The 12,470-nt window shown below is 41.2% G+C and overlaps 1 long non-coding RNA gene across 19 annotated transcripts in view; it reads left to right on the top strand.

Annotated features, from left to right (window-relative positions):
* Nucleotides 1–8,078, top strand: part of LOC109455996 (uncharacterized) — a 42,097-nt gene extending 34,019 nt beyond the window's left edge. For 16 of the 19 annotated variants that reach the window (XR_012493273.1, XR_012493275.1, XR_012493271.1 and 13 more), the window contains 3 exons: nucleotides 294–4,948; nucleotides 6,280–6,467; nucleotides 6,626–8,078. This is a non-coding gene — a long non-coding RNA (uncharacterized LOC109455996). The remainder of the gene's footprint in view (nucleotides 1–293; nucleotides 4,949–6,279; nucleotides 6,468–6,625) is intronic. The other 3 variants (XR_012493280.1, XR_012493284.1, XR_012493283.1) reach the window with 3 other exon arrangements.
* The last annotated feature ends 4,392 nt before the right edge of the window (nucleotides 8,079–12,470 follow it).

Genomic DNA, 12,470 nt, shown 5'->3' with positions numbered 1-12,470 from the left:
CAAGGATAGACGGACCTTAAAAAGTCTTATATTCAAAACAGCTTATTTTAATTTGACCCTTATTCTAATTTGACCCTTTTAGTTAGGGTCAAACAGATGGTCTTTTAGCCTCTGAGTAACTGCACTTACTGATGGGGGAACTCTTTTATGAGTCAACTTGTCTCTTCTTTTAAGACCTCTTTACAGTATTGAGCTGAAGTGTATTTTTCTTCAGCTTCAGGTCATTGAGCATTATTTGTATTGCGCCCCAACTCAAGAATATTGCTTTATTGTTCTCTCTCCTGCATCTTCAGCTTCTCTCTGCTGCCTTTTGAGCTGCCAGGCACTGTGCTGGGTGATGGTGATATGGAGACGAACTAGATACAGTCCCTGCCCTCAAGGACTTCTCAGTTTAATGAGAGAGCTCAATATGTACAACAGTATGGTATGCTCTACAATGGAGGTATGTATAAGGTACTAATGGGGTTCAGAAGAGAAATCATTTGACTGAGTCTGGAGATGCTAGAGGTTGGAGGAATTAGTGCTTAAGTTCATTCTTAAAAGAAGTAAACGTTGACTGGGCAGAAAACAGATGGAAGGACATTTTAACCAAAGGCATGGACACTGGAAATAGAATAATGAATTGGGGGAACTACAAGTGGTTCATGAAATTAGGTTGGAAATGTAGGCTGAGAATAGATTCTTAGATAGTATGCCATGAACTTTAGATTTCATTTTGAGTGTTTTAAGAAGGGGAAGCTTTCGATAGTCACTCTGGCAGTAGTATGGAGTATGTTCTGGAAGATTTTCAAATCTGGACAGGGAGATCAGTTAGGAGGAAACTATAGTAAAGGTGATAAATGATCTAAGGCCACAAGAAATGGGAGTGGAAAAGGGATAACCTCTTACATAAGATTATAAAAACATAGACATAATAGAACATGGGAAAATTAAGGTGGTGAAGAGTGGGCAAAAAATCAAGGCTTTCAGACTTTGGCAAATGTGTACCGTCCTACTGCCAGCCCTGGTCTTGATGGAAGATCCTCTGATGTTCTTTAGATGAGTGTTGCTGTGACCAGGGCTTGGCTGTACAAATTTTTTAAGTTTCATTCTCAGGAAAACATCTGAACAGCTGTAGGGCTCTTATAGTATTACTAAGTTCTATCTAAAACCCACTCAGGGAAGAAATGGCCTTACTTATTATTGTGTCGATAGCTTTATTTTGCTTAGGGATTTAAAAATGTTCATGGCTACAACTCCAAGTAAAAAATACATTCAATAATCGAAAACCTAAACATGTCCAGTGTTTTTCTCTTTTCTCAAAGCCATATAAACACAGTGTTCTTTGGGAAAGTCTGCACTTAAGGCTCAGAGCAGTGACCCTGGGGATTCAGAGAATGGCTTTCTGTGACTAGAATGATTAATGGTAGATTATATTTAAGTAGGCCGTATGCATTTTCAGTGGACCTTATGTAACTAGCCATCCTGAAGGGGAATAGTAAGAAGAAGGGCTGGGAGATGAAGTCCTGAGCAGGATGGCAAAGCAGCACAGTGAGAATTTGGGCCTTGGGGCTATAGCCTGGGCTCCAATCTGCTCTGACATGTTTTCACCTCGAATGCAAAATAGGGATAATAATATCTTTTTGCAGTGATTTCAGTGAAGGGGGGATGGTAAAGATTTAATGAGACCATTTATGTACATTGCTTAGAACAGGTCTGGAATATGCTGCTGATAATGATGTGAACCGTGACAAGGATAAAAGCAGACAGTTAACTAGAGGGTGCTTGTACTTGACGTTGTCAAATAGGTTGGGAAACCAGATGAATTTTGTCCATGCCCTGATCGCTAATGTATTGCCTTTGTTCTTATTTCCAAGTAGAAAGCTGTTGAAAAGTTGTATAACATCTGAATAGGGGTTATCTTAAAAACATAGACAAATGTTTTGGAAATGGTCAAAACTGGATTTGAAACGTGACTCAACTGCTTACTAGCCGTGTGATCTAAAGCGTTACTTGACCTCATTGAACTTCAGTTTCTACATTTAATACAATAACTAATCTGCAGGGTTTCCATGAGTATATTTGTAAAGTGTATGCCATAAGCACTCTATACATTATAGCTATTATTGTTAGTTCTTGGACACTCACCGCGTGACAGAAACAACAGCAGGCCCTGGTGGCTGGGAGGACTTCATGGATCCAACAGCAGCCTGGAGTTGTGCTCTTCTGAAGAAATCCTACTCGGATGGATATAATACAACCTGCTAAGTGTCCTAGCACTTAGCAGGTTGTATTATCATTGTCCGTGTCTATGGCTCTCGTCTACCAGACTCCAAATTCCTTACGTGCAAGGACAATGCCTTATTCATCTTTGTATTCGCAGTGCCTAATCCAGTGCACATTGTAGGTCTCATTAAATGTTTGTTGAATGAAAAAATGAATCATCAACAGACATTAATTGGGCGCCTGCTCTGTGATCTCCATGGGCTGAACTTCTCCCCGCCAGTTGCCTACAACGTCCAAGCTGTCTTCAATGTGCTTTCTCCTGAAGCTTACTCCTGTCTTCTAATTCTTTTGTGGAGGATTTTTCTGTGTAGTGCAAAGATAGCAAATATACTTCATCTCAAGGACCATCTCCAATTGATTGATAGTGTTTTCTAAAAAGGTTCTGAAGCCAGGTCTCAGCTCAGTGTGAACAGGGGTTATAACTAATTAGTGATATTTGCTGAGGGTGGGGGAAGAGGGAGCAGTAATACAAGTGCCACATACATGTCATTTAATATTGTGTTTTCCGTAAAATACTCTTGTTTCTATGCCTGCGTTTTCGTCATGGCTATTTGCAAGGTGTTCCTTGTGTAGGACCAGAGTGATCGCTGATCAGCAACTTCATCCTCAGTCTGGAATTTGCTCCTGTGGCTGGTATTCACAATTTCCCCCTTGCAGCTTTACCTCAGCCATCCCCTTACCTACACTGACAGGTAGGCCTCCACTTTCTGTTCAGCACTCAACAGGTTCATATTTCCATTTTCTTCCTTAGTGTGATAAGTCATTATTGCTCCATGAGAAGCCTGCTTTCTGTTAGAAGATAGGACAACTAGAATACAAGTTAAACCATTCTGCCAGGGCCCTATAGTGAGTCATCTAAGCTGTGTTAATAAGGGAGAAAAATGAATGTGGTTGCAGGCAGGGGCAAGAAGAACCGAGAAGGTAGCCATTGTAGATGTGAGACAGAGAGATGATAACAGATGGAATAAGACCCTGAAAGATGATGCAGGTAGGTGGGAGGGTGAAAGACCTATGGCTCTAGAATGTGGCTGGAGGATTAGCCTTAGGTGAAAGGAGCTACCTGTTCACTGAAGCATAGAGACAGGGATAGGAAGGACACCTAACAAGGGTGTTGAAGATTTCTAATTGTAGAGGTAAATGATGGAGAGCAAGATGAGCAGCGACAGGATTGTGGAGGCAAACTAGAGTTCTAAGGAATATCCCAAATGTCTGGCCTAAAGGCTGAGTGAGGCCATTAACAGGAGAACTTATATCAAAGTGAGGAACTAGTTTCAAACTTGCATAGAAACTCAGGAAAATATAAAGTAGTGTTCTTGGGCCATGGTCACAGGCAACATTTGGTTGCCTGGGACTGACCTTGACTGATTGAAGAGTACACAGTTAGCAAGAAGACTTATACAGAAATGGATTTGAGAATCCAGACTACGTGGAAGGACATTAGATCAGAAGTGAGCTCAGAGTCTGTGAACAAAGAGGGGCCTAGTGTGATCAAGATAGTTGTTGACTAGTTGGAAAACTGGAATGATAAGACCTGGAATCACAGAGTAGATTTTGTAATGTTAAGATTTCACAACTGGAGTAGTCATGATACCTGTGAAGCAGTTAGGACATCAAATGGTCATTTATATGGATATTTAAGTGACCCAGGGTTACAGTAAAAGCTCGGCTGGAGTGAACACTGTGGGCCCGATACAAGAGGCTTCAGTGAGTGAGAAATGATGTGGAGGTTGGCATTGGGGTAGCAGTATGAGCCTCGGAAGAGTGGCGGGGATTACTAGAAGATACAGACCAGTTTGCATATTGCACTGAGGTTTTGGCCAGCAGAATGAATGCCAGAGAAAATGATCCGTAGTGAGTGCCTTATGCTGGCACCTTGCTATATGCTATCCATTTACCCATTTTGGGTCTGTCACCTTTTAGATATGACGGTGAGCAGCAATCCCAGGGGAGGACAGCTAGGGGAGCCGCTGGCTGTAGCACTGATGGAGTCCTGTGGATGTCTCTTAACTTTTTGAAAGAGCAGCAGACTGGTCAGCTTGAAGTGGCATAAAGATTTAGGATTAAATTTTTTCCTTGACCTTGACCTAACTTCATTGCATGGTACAAGCTTTTGTTGGCTGTGCTCCATAATGTACTTTAGCCTCTGAGTCTCTAAGTTGAGGTATGAGCTAATACTGTCTTTCAAAAAATCCAGGCACGGAACTTTAAAAACACATATTGAGTAACTAGAACAGGACACACAGTCCTATTATCTAATTGAGCTTTAAAGATGAAGGGATCCATCCAGTTTAACCCCTACTGTAGCTGTTCCTGCACTGTTGGGAAGGAGGCCTAGAAATTGATGCAGAGGGATGACCCTTAGGACTTGGAAGGTAAAGATTAGAAGAGTGTCTGTGAACCCTCTGACACTGCATGCAGTCAATTTTCTTGTTATGATCTTCAAATGAACCAATATTCCAGGAAAGGTTTGGAGGCACTGTGTTTGAGTGGCCAGGACTTCAGACAGCCCACCCCCTCCTGTGGGGGCTGCTTTATATTTATTCCTTAGGAGGAGCTGCTGGAAGACTTCATGTGAGAGAAGAAAAGGAAAGAAGCAGAGGACAATTACAGCCTCTTTTCATCTGAATTTCACAAAGCACAATTCAACAGAGGGATCACTCTCCTGAGACTCTCCAGACCACAGGTTGCTCTTTTCAACTGCATGCTTAGCCCTCTTGAATCCTTTTCTTTTCAGAAGTTGTACTGTATGTGTCCATGAATTGTTACGTCTCATAATGAGCAACCTATGTTTACAGCAAACAAAAACAAAAACAAAACCCCTAAATTCTGGCATAATACTTGTCCTATTAGGCCTCCATTAGTTAAAAATTGCTGGGTCCCCTGTGCTGGTATGTAGGCTACCAGAGAAGTTTGGATTTCAGCAACAAAACACCCCAGTTTCATGGAAGGAAGGCAGTCAATTGACTTGAAAGTAATTTGTCAGTTATCTGCAGTTGGGGGAACATTCATGTTAATCAGCCTGTTACCCACTACCACCTGATGTCATGGCAGCCACTCCTGGAGAGGCTGTAGTCAAGGCCAGCAACTCTATGTTAACTAATTATGAAATACCAGGAGGACTTGCCCCTACCCATGGACCCCTTCTGACTTGGTCATCAGAGGTTAAGACCTGTCTTAGACATATGACATGTAATTACAGAAATCTTATGGGTTATTAGTAAGCAGTATTAGGAGTCCTGGTTACATTTTGTCTCTTTGGGGGATGGGCAGGATACGGCCTGGGGGAAGTGGAAAGCATTGTGCCTTTCAGATGTTCCCAGTGATTACTTAGCTGACCCTCAGTTACACCTCATTTCTTCAGATCCCTTCTAATACACGCCTTGCTCTTACTAACCACTTCTCATTCTCTGCCCCACTCTGATGGCTTTCTCCAAGTGTTATTTTCCCTTTTCCTTCCCCAGGGTATCTGTAATAGCCCCTACTTGGGAACAGCCTTATTGTGAATGAGTGTATGACGCCTCAGTGAGTTGGGAGTGAAACCCATGCTGCTCTCTGGAAAGAGGAGTGGAGGGCAGAGAAGGAGAGGGAGGCTATAAAATCCCATAATGGAGCAACAAGTGTTTTGACTGTTTAGTGGGTATTGGACCTAGAAGCCTTCGTGAAGGAAGCAGACCTGATATCTGATGTTTGTGAGTGAAGTCCTTACTGCCCCTAGGATGGCAGGAATCAGGGAAGAAAGGAGTGTGTGTCATAAAATTCTTTACTTCAGTGCAGGAGCATTGAGACTCACTCCACATACCTGTGGTTTTTGAAGGTGGATTGAAGGTAAATTGTTGCACTTCTGTCACTACTTGTAGAACCATTGGCACCACTCTTCTCAGGTAGGGCTGCTTTTGTGGGGGCCTCTGTTGACCCTTATTGAGAATCGACCCAGAACAAGGTTTGCAATTTAGACCTCTCTGATTCAGTCACAAGGTATTAAAAGAGTTTTTTTTCTTTTTTTTTAAAAAACAGGATAGATGAGCCAGAAGCAGTGGGCAGAATGGCTCCAGGCAACCCCAGTCATCAGATACCGCATAAGGAAACCGTATAATGAAAGGTCAATCCTTGGACCTACTGTCATTCTCCAGAGCATGATGGAATAAAGAGCTGCTTTGCAGAAGGGTTGTAAAAGATCCTTTCACAGAAGAGATTTAGACGAGGTGAAATTTCCAGCTACGTAAGATGGGCTTTTAAAGACATCTGTTTCCTACATGGGTCATGGAGATGGATCCCAGTATCAGCCTGGGGCTGACTAGGCCAGTTTAACTTGGTTTCATGCTCTTGGTGAGATTGCTGCCACTCTGTCTCCCTTTGGCAGGTGTTCATCTGTGGTGAGTTCTGAAGGAGCAAGAGGACAAGCAGCCAGGGACAACACTGTGGCCTTCTGAGTGAAGACCGCAACTGAAAAGATGATGCAATGGACTAGAGTGAAGATAACGAGCTGCCAATGAGCTGCCGCTGAGATGCTGAGGGGCAGCCGGATGGCTCAGTTGGTTAGAGCACAAGCTCTCAACAAGGTTGCTGGTTTGACTCCCACAAGGGATGGTGGGCTGCGTCCCCAGCAACTAGATTGAAAACGGCAACTGGACTTGGAGCTGAGCTGTGCCCTCCACATCTAGATTGAAGGACAACAACTTGACTAAAGGACAACAACTTGACTTGGAGCTGAAGGGTCCTGGGGAAAAACACACTGTTCCCCAATAAAGTCCTGGAAGTACACACTGTTCCCCAATAAAGTCCTGTTCCCTTTCCCCAATAAAATCTTTTAAAAAATAAATAAATAAATAAAATTACAACTAAATTATAGAACGATCAACCTGAAGATCCATCTGAAGTCTGGCTGAACAGAACTCCAGTAACTAAGGATATAAAGAAGCTACATCAAGACTGGTAGAAGGGGCAGACATGAAACAGGCCCGTTCCACACCTGCATGTGGCGGTTGAGAATCAGGAGGGGTATCTTGGCTGTGGAGGTCCTACCTGAGGAGTGAGGGGTCCAGCCCCACACAAGGCTTCCCAGCCCAGGGCATCAGTGATTGAAGAAGAATCCCTATAACATCTGGCTATGAAAACCAGTGGGGGGATTAGTCCACCTGGGTGAGACAGAGGGCTGCTGGAAATCCAGGCATCTTAAAGGGCCTGCATAGACTCACTGAACAATTAGAAAATTAATAATTGATCTAAACAACACTAGAATCAACTTGTCATAACTGACATTTGTACAACACTATAGCCAACAGCAGCAGAATTTATATTCCTTGCAATTGCACATGGAATGTTCACCAAGATAAACTATATTCTAATTCATGAAATAAACTTAACAGGTTGGCTTCTTTCACTTAGCAATATAAATTTAAATTTTCTCCATGTCTCTTCATGGCTTGATAGCTCATTTCTCTTTAAAAAAAATTTTTTTATTGGGGAATATTGGGGAACAGTGTGACAGTGTGTTTTTTCCAGGGCCCATCAGCTCCAAGTCCTTGTCCCTCAAGTTGTGGAGGGCGCAGCTCAGCTCCAAGTCCAGTTGCCATTTTCAATCTTAGTTGCAGGGGGCGCAGCCCACCATCCCATGTGGGAATTGAACCGACAACCTTGTTGTTGAGAGCTCGCGCTCTAACCAACTGAGCCATCTGGCCTCCCCCTCATTTCTTTTTATCCCCCAATAATGTTTCATTTTATGGGTGAACCCAATTTTTCCATTCAACTATTAAAGGACGTCTTGGTTGCTTCAAATACGGGGCAATTATAAATAAAACTACTATAAACATTCATGTGAAGGTTTTTGTGTAATCTTAAGTTTTCACTCATTTGGATAAATACCTAGAAGTGTGATTGCTGGATGTATGGTAAATCTGTGTTTAGTTTTGTAAGAAACTGCCAAACTTCCAGAAATGACTACCATTTTGCATTCCCACCAGGCAGTGAGTTCCTCTTACTCCACATCCTTGTCAGCATCTGTATTATTAATATTTAGGATTTTAGCCATTCTAACAGTTGCGTAGTGGTATCTTGTTTTAATCTGCAATTTCTTAATGATATATGAGGTTGAGTATCTTTTCATATGCTTATTTCCTATATGTATATCTTCTATGGTGAGATGTCTGTTCAAATTTTTGCCCATTTAAAAAATCAGGTTGTTCATTTTCTTATTATTGAGTTTTAAGAGTTATTTGTGTATTCTGGACTACAATCATTTATTGGTTATATCTTTTGGAAATATTTTTCTCCCAGTCTGTGCTTGTTTTCTCATTGTCTTGATAGTGTCTTTTGCAGAAAAGAAATTTTTTATTTTAATGAAGTCCAATTTATCACTTCTTTCTCTCATGGATCATGCTTTTGGTGTTGTATCTAAAAAGCCATTGTCAAACCCAAGGTCACCTAGATTTTCTTCTATGTTATAGTCTAGAAGTTTTACAGTTTTGCATTTTACATGTAGGTCTATGATCCATTTTAAGTACATTTTTTTGAAGCATGTAAGGTCTGTGTACATCTCCCAATCAAAGCTGGTGAGTGTAGCCAAAAGTACAAGGACTCCTTTTCTTTACCCAGTCCCTACTACTAAGATGGAGATTCCACTTCAGGTGTGGAGGGCCTAGAATACTGGAACCCTGACTTCTCCCCCTTGCTCCAGCTTTCTGGTGGGGCAGAAGTTCCACACCAGGAGAGAAAGAGCATAGAATTCAAGAGACTACCACTCCAGCCAGTATCCATAGTAGCTTTTCAGAGAGTTTTCCCAGGGGTCCATGTAGTCCACGAGAAAAGTTGAGCTCCAAAGCTCTACTGAAAAAAAAAAAAAAGACTATTTGAAACAGTGTGGAAAGTTCAAGTCTAAGGGCACTCTTAAAATCATTAGTTCCTCTCAATTAACAGCGAGAGACCAGCTAGTTTACCAGAGAGAACCAGGGAAAGATATAGCTAAGAAAAGCCCTCCTGGGAGTAGAAGCAACCACGACTGGCTGCAAAACCTATCATGAATTTCATCGGATCAGGACTGCTGAGCAATTTATACCTCACAGCATTGTTGAAAACATTAGAGCAGTCAGCTGGTAATTAGTAGAGCCTAATAGGTGGAATATAATAATATATGAAGCACACAGCTTAAGAGTTCAGACAGTGAAAGAGAATACTGCTAAAATCTCAGATCCCAAGGTGACTATGCACATGCTCAAGGCTTCACAGTACAAGGTAAGAGTCTTCACTAGAACATCCTAGCCATGAAACAAATAACCAAAACCAAGAGAACAACAATAAAAACAAGTCTTGTAGAGGGATAGATTACAATCCAGGGTTTAACATATTACGTAACATCTATAAAAGGTATAAAGACAATGTCTCATCAAATAGAGAATACAGTAAAGATACAGAAGTTATTTAAAAATAACCAAATGGAAGATTAGTACTTTAAAAGTAAATAACAGATAAAAAAATTCATTCGCAGGGCTCAACAGATTTCAAGTGGCAGAAGAAAGAATCCATGAACTCAAAGATAGGTAATAGTGCTTATATAATCAAAAAGAACAATGAGAAAACAGAATAAAGGAAAATGAAGAGAGCCTTAAGGAAATGTGCGAAAACTTAGCATACCAACATGTATTAACAGAAATATCAGCAGGCAGAAAAAATGTGAAGACATGGATGGAATGTCAAATTTGATGAAAAATGTGGGGTGGCCGAATGGCTCAGTTGGTTACAGCGCAAGCTCTTAACAACTACGTTGCCGGTTCAGTTCCCACCTGGGCCACTGTGAGCTGTGCCCTCTGTAACTAAAGATTGAGGGGGGCAACTGGACTTGGAGCTGAGCTGCACCCCCCACAACTAGACTGGGGGAAAACAACTTGACTTGGAGCTGATGGGCCCTGGAAAAACACACTGTTCCCCAACATTCCCCAATAATTTTTTTTTTTAATTTGATGAAAAACATTCCTCTCCAAGGTCACCATGTGTGTTGCCTAGTACTGCGTGTGAGGGAACCACCAAGCAAAGCTGGAAACAAGCTGCAGATGTCTTTCTGTCTGTCTGTCTGTCTCTTCCCCCCGCCTCTCCTTTTCTCTCTCCCTCTCTGTTTTCCAGTCCTATGGTCAGAAAATGGGGCCTTATTTACCCCACAATGCTCCACACTTTTTTTTTTACTGTACCCATGGCTGGAACCAAGCAACAGGTTGACAGAGGAAAAATCAATGGGTGTTTACCCTCCTGTGATAAGCAGAATTTGTAAAATGTTCTAGCAAAGATGTCTCACTCTAATTCTCATTATCTGTAACTATGGTATCACTCTACTGATTACGCCGTTATACGGTGCAGTTGACCTTAAGACAGTAAGACTATAATGGATTACCCAGGTGGGCACATTGTAATTATATGAGCCTTTAAATGCACAGTGTTCTCCAACTGATGGCAGAAAAAGAAGTCAGAGAAATGCAGCAGAGTGGGAAGGTAGAGATTTGATGCAGACGCTGCTGGCTTTGAAGATTCAGAAGGCTGCACGAAAAGGAGTGCCAATGGCCTTAAGGAGCTGAGACCCAGCTAAGAGCTAGCAGGGGAACAGAGACCTCAGTCCTGCCCTGTAAGAAGTGAATTCTGCCAACAACCCAAATGACCCTGGAAGATGATTATTCCAAATAAGAGCCTGGTCCAGTCAACATCTTAATTTTAGTCTTATTTTACTATAAGACGGGTCTTATATAATAATATAATAAATATAATACCGGGTCTTATATTAATTTTTGCTCCCAAAGACGCATTAGCGCTGATGGTCCGAATAGGTCTTAGTTTTGGGGAAACACGGTATTTTGAAATAATCGCAGAGCATTTTGTTTATGACAAGGCCTATCCTAAGAGAAACTATTTTACCAGAGCATAACTGACTGGAGGTTTAGTCTGTTAAAGGGAAGGGAAACACCCAACTTCAGTCTGCTGTAGACTTCCATGTGTTGGAAGGGAAATGAACTCTCGTCCCACCAAAGGGAGAAAAACCTGACAAACACTTGTGAAAGTCATAGGTCAGGGCAGAGGTCCACTAAAATCCTGAGAATTTATCACAGGACTTTAGAACATTTGCCTACTCCCCACAACACATATCTTATCACCAACTCTAAAAGGCCCGTGTACAACAATGGGAGCAAAACCAAATAAACAACAGAAATTTTAAGCCTCTGACAGCTACATTTATAGCAAACAGTAAACAGCCTATCTCCTAGCTAGATAAATATAAGACCTCACACTAAAGGCTCATTTATCTCAGTTACTTAACTGACTACATCATTTCTGGCTTTCAACCCAAAATGACATGGTATAATAAAAGATACAAAACAATATGAAGAGACAGAGGAAGCATCAGAGCCAGACACACATATGGCAGAAATGTTGGAATTGTCAGGCAGGGAATTTAAAACAACTAGGATTAACATGCTAAGTTAATGGAAAAAGTGGACAAGATGCAAGAATGATGCATAATGTCAGCAAAGAGATGAAAACCCATAAAACAGAATAAAAAAGAAATGCTAATCAAAAATACTGTAACAGAAATAAAGAATGCCTTTGATGGGTTCACCAATTCAGTGGATATAGCCAAAGAATTAGTGAGCTTGAAGAAATTTCAATAGAAACTTCTAAAACTGAAAAGCAAACAAAAAAATGGAAAAGACAAACAATATACAAGAACTATGCGACCATTACAAAAGTTGAAACATACACATAATGGGAATATCAGAAGAAGAAAAAGACCAGAATAAATATTTGAAACAAAAATGACTGAGAATGTCTCAAAATTAATCACAGACACCAACCACAGATTCAGGAAGCTCAGAGAATAGGACAACCCCTCCCCACCCCCACCCCCCAAAAAAACCTACACAAAACAACGACGACGAACTATACTTAAACATATCATATTCAAACCGCAGAACATTAGACAAACAGAAAATCTTAAAGAAGCCAGAGAGAGAAACACTTTACCTATAGAAGAGCAAGGATAAAAACCTATTTGGGACTTCCCTTCAGAAACCATGAAATCAAGAAGAGAGTCAATAAATACTTAAAATGTTGAAAGAAAAGAAAATCCCACCAATTTAGAAATCTGGATCCAGTGAAATTATGCTCCGAAAGTGCAGGAGAAATAATTTCACAGACAAGCGAAAACTGAGAGAATCTGTCACCAGTAGACC

This window comes from Rhinolophus sinicus, chromosome X (genome assembly GCF_036562045.2).
Source record: "Rhinolophus sinicus isolate RSC01 chromosome X, ASM3656204v1, whole genome shotgun sequence".
NCBI classification, from domain to species: Eukaryota; Metazoa; Chordata; class Mammalia; order Chiroptera; family Rhinolophidae; genus Rhinolophus; species Rhinolophus sinicus.
The sequence above is the reverse complement of the archived record's forward strand: the minus strand, read 5'-3'. Positions and strand labels throughout refer to the sequence as shown.